This window comes from Eriocheir sinensis, chromosome 13 (assembly GCF_024679095.1).
Source record: "Eriocheir sinensis breed Jianghai 21 chromosome 13, ASM2467909v1, whole genome shotgun sequence".
Taxonomy (NCBI): Eukaryota; Metazoa; Arthropoda; class Malacostraca; order Decapoda; family Varunidae; genus Eriocheir; species Eriocheir sinensis.
In genome coordinates this window covers 23,402,451-23,411,811 of record NC_066521.1, presented here as the reverse complement: position 1 = coordinate 23,411,811, position 9,361 = coordinate 23,402,451, and the positions used below count along the sequence as shown (strand labels likewise).

Here is a 9,361-nt window from a genome sequence, read left to right as displayed (position 1 = left end):
TCAAGAGTCCCCAATTTTATTCTGGCTAGGAAACACATGGCTTTTAACCCTCAAACGTAAGCCCTGGTTGCACGACAGACGAGTGAGTGTCTGTCTGAGCAAGTTGACACAATGCAGTGGGTCCAGTAATACTACAAAATCAGGACACACAAGCTGGAATATTGCTTGGATATTTAAATGGCAAGCACTTAGAAAATAACAGCTGTAATACTCCATGGAAAATGTCTTTGATTCACATGTTCTTGAGATGGTTTGTTGATAATAGGAATTTGAGGTATTGGAAGCTGTAACTACACACACACACACACACACACACACACACACACACACACACATGAAAAAGAAGAAACATATATTCAAGATCGCAATAACACAAAGGTCAGTAACCACGCTATTTCCCATCCTGACAAACCTTACGTACGAAGACTAGTTTTATAAGAGAAGAGTCAGGCAGATAATAAAACATCATATAATCTCTGTTCCTACCTACTAACCTACCACTGCATGTACTTAAAACAAACGAGATTACCAAAATCCGAATGACTGACTTTGAAGACATTTCCGAAATAACTCGTATTCGCTGATAAGAAGTTAACAGTACCTTTGAAGGGATGGGGAAGGGAAGTGAGGATAATTACCCTCATTATCTGTGCCTACTCCATTTCTTTTCAACATTTAGTCCAGTATTTTCTTTAGTATTGGGTAGCTAGTTCCGCCTGGCATGTCTAGTTCTTGCCAGCCGAGTGACCTCCCGACCAGCCCTTCCCTCAACCCTTACACTCATTACCAGAGCCACAATAGAAGTTTGACCCATGCAAAATCTGGCTGGTGTATTTTCTTTAGTATTGGGTTGCTAGTTCCGCCTGGCATGTCTAGTTCTTGCCAGCCGAGTGACCTCCTGAGAAGCCATTCCCTCAACCCTTACACTCATTACCAGAGCCACAATAGAAGTTTGACCCATGCAAAATCTGGCTGGTGTATTTTCTTTAGTATTGGGTTGCTAGTTCCGCCTGGCATGTCTAGTTCTTGCAGCCGAGTGACCTCCTTACACTCATTACCAGAGCCACAATAGAAGTTTGACCCATGCAAAATCTGGCTGGTGTGCCTTTCTTTAGTATTGGGTTGCTAGTTCCTTTTGGCATGTCTAGGTCTTGCCAGCTGAGTGACCTCCTGAGAAGCCATTCACTCAACCCTTACACTCATTACCAGAGCCACAGAATAGAAGAGTTTGGTCACCTTCATCAGTGCCTACTCCATTTCTTTTCACCATTTATTTCAAAGTATTGTAATCTTTAGTACTGGGTTGCTAGTTCCCCTTAGCAGCTGAGTAACCTCCTGAGAAGCCCTTCCCTCAATCCTTACACTCATTACCAGAGCCTAACACACGGTCTGGAGCCAAATGAGAAACACGCTTACATAAAGACTGCCTAACTTTTACAATAGGTTACTGAGGGGGTGACAATGATGTACACAGACATTCACACTGTCACCCAGGCTTTGACAAGGGGGCAGCTGACTGATGTCCAGCTTAGCAAAGGTCTTAAAGAATACAATCAAAGAGTAGCTGCTACGAGCCATGAAATATTGAACTGAAAATTGTCTAGCAGGGCAGGCAGATTTGAGATAGCACAAGTCACAGACCAACATGGATTATATGAGCAAGGGTCAGCCAGTGCAGCCCATGAGTTATATGGATTGAAGGGCATGGATTCAGACAGCATGAGCAAGCGTTCGAAGCCTATTCTTGTGGTATTAATCAGACTACTCACAGCCATCCACCACATTCATCGGTAGAGATTCCTTATCATATGAGTAACAATGATGATCATGATGTGTACAGCGTAAATTAAAACAAAGTACAATATTATCTCGATTCGCCAGACTATGATACATAATCGGAGCCATAAATTCATCACTGGTAGAGCTTCCTTATCATACGAGTAACAGTGATGACCGTGATGTGTACAGCGTAAATTAAAACAAGTAAAGTTATGTACAGTATTATCTTAATTTGCCAGACTAAGATACGTAATCCGAGCCAGAAATTAATCACTGGTGGAGCTTCCTTATCATACGAGTAACAGTGATGACCGTGATGTGTACAGCGTAAATTAAAACAAAAAAGTAAAGTTACGGACAGTATTATCTCAATTAGCCAGACTAAGATATGTAATCGGAGCCAGAAATTCATCACTGGTAGAGCTTCCTTATCATACGAGTAAGTGATGGGCATGATGTGTGTAAATTAAAACTAAGTAAAGTTACGTACAATATTACCTTGATTTGCCAGACTAAGATACGTAATCCGAGCCATAAATTCATCACTGGTAGAGCTTCCTTATCATACGAGTAACAGTGATGACCATGATGTGCATAGCGTAAATTAAAAGTAAGTAGTTATGTACAGTATCATCTCGATTTGCCGGACTAGGATCGTAATCTGAGCCAGAAATCCATCACTGGTAGAGCTTCCTTATTATATGAGTAACAGTGATGACCATGATGTACAGCGTAAATGAAAACAAAGTAAAGTTACGTACAGTATTATCTCGATTAGCCAGACTAAGATACGTAATCTGAGCCATAAATTCATCACTGGTAGACCTTCCTTATCATATGAGTAACAATGATGACAGTGATGTGTACAGCGTAAATTAAAACAAAGTAAAGTTACGTACAGTATTATCTCGATTTGCCGAACTCATATATGAAATCTGAGCCTAATTTTGGAGTTCTGACAGCTACAGGAAATTAGTCTATCATATGAGAAACAGTGATGACCATGATGTGTACAGCGTAAATTAAAACTAAGGAAATTACGTACAATATTATCTTGATTTGCCGGACGCAAATATGAAATCCGAGCCTAATTTTGGAGTTCTGACAGCTACAGAAAATTAGTCTATCATATGAGTAACAGTGATGACCATGATGTGTACAGCGTAAATTTAAACGAAGGAAATTACGTACAGAATTATCTCAATTTGCCAGACTAAGATACGTAATCCGAGCCCAACTGTTATAGGAAATTTGTGCTTCTCTGTGATTACTGAGAGCACACGTCTGCCTCCACACATTACAAAGTCTGCGTTTTGCCAATTGTATTCTGTTTCGGCTTTACGTAAGGTGAATTCATGTTTCATTTTGATGTGTTTACGAGTTTTTACACCGTTTCTGTGCATGTAGAGTTGACAGTTACACTTTTCTTCTGATTACTGCATTTAATTTAGCGACCATTGGCGAAATTATTGATATTCTTTGTTTGGCTTCGGAAAATAAGGATTCCTGCCAATCTCGGACATGACTTTCCTACATTTTTTAGTCCAAAGATAAGGTTTAATTTATTGCACCAACGAATTTCATGAAGCTCTTTTTTTGGCTTCGGAAAATATGAATTCCTGCCAATCTAGGACACGCCTTCCTCCAGCTTTTAGTCCAAGGAATCAATATATTACTGTTCGTTTTTTGGCTTTGGAAAATGTGGATTCCTGATGATCTCAGACATGACTTGCCTTTATTTTTTAGTTCAGAGAATCAAGATATTACCATTCTTTTGTTTGGCTTCGGGAAATGTGGATTCCTGATGATCTCGAACACGCATTCCTCCATTTTTTAGTCCAAAGAATCAAGATATGTTTAATTTACTTCACAGGGAATTTCATGACATTCTTCGTTTGGCTTCGGGAAGTATCTTGCAAATTCTCGGATGTGACTTCCCTCTCATTTTTCTTAGTCCAGAGAATCAAGATATTACCATTCTTTTGTTTGGCTTTGGAAAATATGAATTCCTGCCAGTTTCAAACACAGCTTCCCCTCATTCCTTTTAGTCCAGATAATCCAGATATTACTGTACTAGTATTTGCAGGCACTTGAGTTCGCTAGACATAATATCTCCCTGGCGCGCTATCAATATACAGCTACAAAAACAACGACGTTTTTACACTACGAACCACTTAACTTAATTCCTCTTTGGCTTGATCTTCTCGTAGGCGAATTTCTGCCCTCGGTCCACCAGGCGGCCGCCCGGCTCCGCGTCCACCAGCGTCTTTTTCCGCAGGAAGTGGAAGTGGTCGAGGGCGAAGTTGTAGAATTCGTTCTCAAGCCGCCACACCTGGGAAGGACGCGGAGATGGATTTTTTTTATTTTTTATCTTTTTACAGAAAGGGAGATTACTCAAGGGTGAAGAAATAGGAAACAAACAAATAAAAAAGCTGCAATATGTACTAGCAAGGAAGTCACAAGGTCAAAGTTGAGTTTCAGTGAACAGAAAAGGAATGAAAGAAAATAAAAAAGGAAACAAAAAAAGCCCACAAACATACTGGAAATGGAATCCTTTTATTAATGGGAAAAGAATACATTAGGGAGTTGGAAAATGATAGAAAAAGAAGAAAAAAAATCTACCATACTAACCTTGGTGTTTTGGAGCTTGGCTATGGTCTCTGGGGATGGCATGATCTTCTTCACTGTCTTGCGCAAGTGTGACTTCACCCCTGAAAAGAAGGACAATTTGGTGTGGGAGAGCCTTGGCATAACAGGTTAGTCAGTACGGGGCTCGGGCAAGATTGAAAGCTTTTACCCACCTGAGAGATAGAGGTCGTAGGCTCCCCTGAAAATCCGAGGCAGTGCATACTCCATCATGGCCACAAAGTCTCCCATCTCCTCCGTCACGCCCACCAGGAAGTATTTGTGGATCAAGTTCTGTTTGGCTTGTTCCAGCGCCCAGTTTGACCCCGGCACCCTGTTAGGAAAGGTCAGAGGTCAGGTGGTGAGTGTAGTTTTATTTTCTTTATTTTATGGTACAGGAGAATGGCAAAGGGCTGAAGGAGGAGGTGTGGGGGAGAGGAGAAGGAGGAGGAGAATGGTATATGGAGGAGAGAAAAGAGGAGGAGGAAGAGGTAATAAATAAGGAGGAAGAATTACGTAAGGAGAGGAACACACACACACACACACACACTCTCTCACACAGAAAAAGACAGCTGCTATCATATGTAAAGAACAGAAGATACACACACACACACACCAAAATAAAAAATAATAAATAAATAAATAAAATAATAAAAAAATACGGCTTCTATATACCTACAAGAACAAAAGAACACCAGAGAAAACATGCTGATAATGACCCCTTGAATTAATGACAAGGCGTGACGATAATACTGCTGATAACCTCCAAAATAATACTAAGGTATAATGATGCTACTTAAAAGCCTCCTTACTTACCAGCACTCAGCATGGTGGCCACAGAAGAAGGGGACCTGGATCCAGAGGTGTGTGGTGGAGCAGTCTGGGTGTTCCATGGCCACACACTCGTCCAGGGTCTGTGTGGGGAGGACACCTGATCAATTACCTTTGCTTCACCTCGCTGGTCAGTCTCGTTAATAAAAAAGACAATGATGAAACTGTGGGGAGGACACCTGATCAATTATGTTTGCTTCACCTCGCTGGTCAGTCTCGTTAATAAAGAAGATTACGACAAAACCATTAATCAGTAAAACAAGTCGAGAAATAATTAAAATTCACACTGGTCACATTTAAACAGACCGCCAGAGACAAGGCTGATGCACAGACATACAGAGATACATCCATACACCATTAAAGTGGAGTTTTCTCTTAGTACGAGCTAATATTAACAGTACTAACATGCACAAACTCATGAACAAAGCCTAGTGCAAGGAAGAACATCAGAAAACTTAACTGTGGAGACTGAGACATAAGCAAGAAAGACGTTACAGATATGCACGCTGAAAACCAGTGACAAAAGTGTGATGTGCCGCGCCGTGCCTCACCATTTTGTCGCCCATCCTGCGCCTGATGTGGTAGGGCCGCAGGTCATCGCCGTAGCGCACAAAGTAGTAATATGAGATGAGGCGGTGACTTTGAAAGGATGAGGTTGATGTAGATTGGCTGCTGGCTGACCCCGAACCTGGAACAAGCAAAGAGAGGCGGGTGAAAATAAAAACCCATACTGGCAGACAAAAGTTATATTTTTTCTGTCCTGCCCTTCCCATATTTACCCATTCTGCTTTGTATATAAGAAGAATTGTGAATCATTTTGCCTACTTCTGCTCTTCCTTTGTGTGTGTGTGTGTGTGTGCTGGTAACGCTGGAACAATGAAACTGTGTGTGCTCCTGTAGAAGTCAGTCATATAAATGTTGACCCCTAACCCTCACACATGCATTACTCACCTGTTGAAGTCCAGGTAGGCAACGTGTCCGTGGTATATCCCAGGCTTTTTTTCTATCCAGTTGGAGACGTTGTACACAAACCGCATCTGAAAAAAAAAAAAAAAAAAAAAGAACTCCTCACTGCATTCTTTTTCTAAATCCCTTGGTGTTAAATTATCTTTCCTGAATTATTACTCTTCATTTTCTCAAGAATATGGATGGAAGCACATACATTGGGCTAGGTATGATATGCTATGTGTGTGTGTGTGTGTGTGTGTGTGTGTGTGTGTGTGTGTGTGTGTGTGTGTGTGTGTGTTCCTGATTACATAAGGCATGGTTAGGAAAGTACTCTGTGTGTTTCATCTGATCTCTGAGGGAAAGCAATGGCATGTTCTTGGTCAGGCAGGGCTAAGTACTGTATACAAGGTATGTGCGTGTGTTTAATCACCTGGTCAGTCAGCGAGAGCGTGGGCGTGTTCTTGGTGGTGTTCATGTGGATGACGTTAAACTTGTTCCGTGCGCAGAGGTCATAGGCAAGCCCAATGAAGGAGGTGGAGCCTGTCTTGGGAACACGGTTGTAGATCACCACCAGGCTGTCCAGGTCCAGCACACCTCCTGGCCTGCCTAGCCCCCCCATTGGCTGCTGCTGGTAGCTCACAGCAGCTGGGGAAGGGGAGGGGCAGAGGAGGGTAAGGCACCTTCTTCCATTTTAAGTTTCCCTCTAGCAAGATAAAAGACTAAGGTCCACATTATCAACCCAGTAGCAGTGACGGGCCAAATTTGTGGCTTTACCATGTACCAGCGATGGGCCAAATTTTTGCCACGATATAAACCCCAAAAAATAGATGGTGCATAAACTGATCACAAATGTGTTGATATACATTATGAAATGGCTTGCCTGAGTGATGATTTTTTCTCATTATTCTCGCTTAGAGATGCCTTTAAGAAACATGATCCCCGCAGCGGTATATACTGGGTTAAATGTCTCAGGCTCCCACTGCAACTACTTCCCAAGGTAACAGAGAAGACTAACCAGGTTTTTATGGTGTTTTTCCCATTCAAGATGCAGAAGTTGTGTAAAACTATCCCCAGGATCACAAAATAGACCATGAAAAGCCCAACAACGGGTGCTACCTCTGTGAGTATACTGCGTGGACTGAGACCCTGTTCCCATTGTTATCCGTTCTGAGCGCTCTCATCTTGCGACGAACAATGGGAACCCATGCTCATGTCTTCCACTTGTTAAAAAAGAGGAAGCTCGTACACCAAGTCACTGCTCGTAGACCAAGCCATTTTAAGTGACTTTTTTTATGCTCGTAAATCAAAACACTCATGAAGTAAGGCATTTGTAAAAGGGGAATTACTGTATATCAAAAGGACACTTAAATTTTGTAGGAATTCCATAACTATGATCAAATTTTTTAACAGACTGACATAACATTATTCATGAACTAAATGCATGAAGTCTTATGGTACAGGAGTAGAGGCTGGGCCGAGTCACTCACCATCTGGGTGCATGGAGGTGCGCAGCTGGGCCACCTCCGAGGCCAGGTGGAGGTACATGAGGGCGATGGCCACGCTCAGACCCACCAGCAGCAGCACGGCCACGCGGGAACTCTTGAGCCGGGAACTCGTCATCCTGGAAAACAAAAAAAATCAATGCTGTCAATTTATCAGTAATACACAACCCCTCAAGGCAAAGTTAAACAGTTGGATTGCAGGAGTTGTGCATGACTGATAAACTCAATACTATCAATTTATGAGTCATGCACAACTCCACAAGGCAAAGATAAACAGTTGGATTGCAGGAGTTGTGCATGACTGATAAATTGTGCTTGACTGATAAACTCAATGCTATCAATTTATCAGTCATGTACAACTCTACAAGGCAAAGATAAACAGTTGGATTACAGGAGTTGTGCATGACTGATAAACTCAATGCTATTAACTTATCAGTCATGCACAACTACACATGGCAAACAGTTGGATTACAGGAAGAGTTCAGGAAATTAAAGTTCTGATTGAAACAAAAGATGAGTAAAATATAAGAGAGGGGGACATGAAAACACTCTTGGATGCGAGCGAAGAGAATAAAAGTGCAATGCCAGAAGGTTAAGTTAAGTTTACCAAGTATGGAATGTACACAGGATCACAAAAATAGGTATGAGTATTGTAAGTAATTAAGTGTCTGACAAGGTTGTTGCACTGGATTCTTGACCAAGTTTCAAATCTGCCCTACCTGTATCCCTTGGTCCCATTCTTTACAAGTTTGATTAAATTCTAACCTCAGCACTCTATTAATCACAGCATACACCTAGTAGTCAAAACAATAATTAATACACCCATCAATATAAAGTGATCTGTGCAAGGTACACAACTCAGTCTTTTTACTTATTGTCTACTTGCTCAGTAATATACAAACCCCTACAGACTGGCGTACCTACAGACTTCAGCTGCCCCTTTCTATCCCTATTTCATATACCTCATATTGTTTGGTCCCATTCTTTACAAGTTTGACTAAATTCTAACCTCAGCACTCTATTAATCACAGCATACACCTAGTAGTCTAATCAATAATTAATACACCCATCAATATAAAGTGATCTATGCAAGGTACACAACTCAGTCTTTTTTACTTAATCGTCTTATACTTACTCAGTAATATACAAACCCCTACAGACTGGTGTACCTACAGACTTCAGCTGCCCCTTTCTATCCCTATTTCGTATACCTCATATTGCCTAACTTGTGCACATGGGGGAGCAACCAGGTGAGTTAACCAGGTGAGGTGAGTCTCCCTCCGACCTCCGACAAGGGAAGGAAGGGGAGGACAGGGCACATGTGTCTGGTGTGGTGACTGCCTGGGTGGGGCGGGGTGACTCAGTGCCAGGAGGGCTTGGCACAGTGCCACTTGTCATAAGCAACATCCTTCCCTGAGCCCCGCAAGACACCCCCGCCTGAGGGACACTAATGGCCTGCTGCTGTTGTGACCTCCGGCCAGACCATGGACCAGAGACGGTGGCACTGATACACTCATGGACCCACCTGTCAGGAGGGTCAGGCAGGGTCAGCAGGGGTCACTAACTCCCATACGTCACCCCGACACACACTTGACCACACACAACAGCTGACCGTCGCCACCGCTGCCAGCTGGACGACAGTGCTTCATAATAGCAATGATATAAGCTTATTTAGT

The 9,361-nt window shown here is 42.2% G+C and overlaps 1 long non-coding RNA gene and 1 pseudogene across 1 annotated transcript; both read right to left on the bottom strand.

Annotated features, from left to right (window-relative positions):
• Nucleotides 1–468: 468 nt before the first annotated feature.
• LOC126998233 (uncharacterized) lies at nucleotides 469–1,030 on the bottom strand. Its single transcript, XR_007752717.1, has 2 exons — nucleotides 896–1,030; nucleotides 469–748 (listed from the first exon to the last, which is right to left on the bottom strand). It is a non-coding gene; the product is annotated as an uncharacterized LOC126998233 (long non-coding RNA).
• Nucleotides 1,031–2,732: 1,702 nt separating this feature from the next.
• LOC126998232 (heparan sulfate 2-O-sulfotransferase 1-like) lies at nucleotides 2,733–9,098 on the bottom strand (annotated as a pseudogene).
• Nucleotides 9,099–9,361: the final 263 nt, after the last annotated feature.